Genomic DNA, 2,080 nt, shown 5'->3' on the forward strand with positions numbered 1-2,080 from the left:
CCTCCTTTGTCAAATATTAATTGAGCATAATGGCTTGGGTTGATTTCTGGGTTCTGGGTTCTGTTCTATTGGTCTATATGTCCTTGTGCCAGTACCAGGCAGTTTTGAGAACAGTGGTATACAATAGTATAACTTGAAATCTGGTATTGTGATTCCTCCAACTTTGTTCTTCTTTCTCGGGATTGCTGCTGCGATAATATCTCTTAATAAGCCAAAATAAAGAAATGCTCCAAACAAATGACAGATTACTAGTGTTCCAGGCCAGGGGAGCTGAGGAAATAAAATCCAAATTTAGTATGAGGTGTACCTTTTAAAATGAGGAGGCACTCAGGAGAGGCAATGGCCAACCAAGAGCTGATTGATCCATCCAGCACAAAAGTAAAAGTCCCCTGTTGCTGGAGCATGCTGCTAGGAAACAAAGATGCCAGAGTTGGCAGGCAGGCTGCCTCCTCCATGGGGATGCTGCGTGGCTTTTCGCCACTGCCCACCAAAGAGTTGCCTTGGCTCTGGCAGGAGCTAAACGTTCCAAAGGTCTTCGGAGGCTGTTAGGTGAGTGAAGGGTCACCTTACCCAAATGCAAGCTTTCACTAGTGCTCACCAACTCTCAGTATTTACAGTCTAGGTGCCCCCTGGCCGTAGTTGCTTCTCCACGTGTTTCTTATGAGTAAGCCCCCATCAGGGCCCCTCTGAAGCCTGGCTGCTGACTGCTTATCAATGACAACAGATGTAGAATGATGACACCCTGTCACAACTTCATTTTTATATCGAAACCATTGTTTTTGTCTATGTCATAAACAAGAGGGTTAAGACACTTTCCCTTAAGTCAAAAACAAGTGGATTTGAAATCATATTAAAACAATACACAACAAGAAAAAATCCTATTCGGAGCTTAGCAAGAATCTTCCTACCTTGAAGGCCCCTCTTGGTAATTTTCCATCCACTGGCCCCTCACCTGCTCCTATAAGTAAATCCCCACTGTCTTTGCTGTATTCAGAGGTGAGCCTGATCTCTTTCTCTTATCACAATAGTCTTGAGTAAAGACTTCGTTACCATTTCAACAAATGTCAGAATAACTTTTCTGAAACACTTTCACAGGGCATCACTCCTGTCAGGACCTGGGATTGCTGGGGTCTGGAGCTTAAGGAAACACTGCGAGATGGAGGAGGATGGGGCTGTTGTTTTTGGCCAGCAGTCTCCCCTCCATCCCCTTTTGGTAGTGCCAGCCCCTCTCCTTGGCCGTAGGTGGGCACAGGATTCAAGCTGGGGCCCTTCCCTGGACACAGGCTGGTCCACATGTGCTGGGCCGGGTATAGACAGTGACATAAAAAAAAGGTGTCTTCAGTTGGGGGTGCCGATATGGAAAGATGTTAAACTGGGGCTTTGTCCCCAAGCCCCAGTGGAAAGATGCAGGGGGGAGTAGGGCACAAGAGGGAAGCATCCTTAGGACAGCCCAGAGACTCCAGCTGGCCCAGGCCCCTCCCAGAGCCAGGACATGCCCCCTGGGTCTGAGTTGAGATTTCTGTCAGTTGCAGCTGAGAGCCACCAGTACTTCAGGGCGATGGCACAGTCACCCCCTTATACATTCCCAGAAGGGTGCCTGTTCAGGTCCCTCTGCTGGACTGGCACTTACACGGACCATGCCTGATCCAGGCCTGGTTTTCCTTTTCTCCTTATAGCTACTCTCCAAAGTCTGTCCTGAGGATACCTTTAAAGCAGTGTTTCTGGTGGTGGTGGTGGTGGTGGTGGTGTGTGCAATACCCCCAGCTCAGTCTGGAAGAGAAAAGAAAAAAAAAAAGGCAGTGTTTCTCAAATTTAAGTGAAGAACAGACCCCTTTCAAAGAAAAAAAATTAGTTGACCCCCTGTGTGAATTTAAATTATTTTTATATTAAGTGCACACATACAACATATGCCCTAGGCTATATAAAACCAAAATAAATGTTCAACAATAAAACCAACAAAAATAAAAAAACTAATAATTGATTTATTTTTTAAATAAGCACCTCAAGGATAGAAACAATAATTTGATGACATTCTATTTTGCTAAAGCCACATTGCTGACATTGAGTTTATTATTAGAAA

The sequence above is a fragment of the Myotis brandtii genome, unplaced genomic scaffold, assembly GCF_000412655.1.
Source record: "Myotis brandtii unplaced genomic scaffold, ASM41265v1 scaffold248, whole genome shotgun sequence".
NCBI lineage: Eukaryota > Metazoa > Chordata > Mammalia > Chiroptera > Vespertilionidae > Myotis > Myotis brandtii.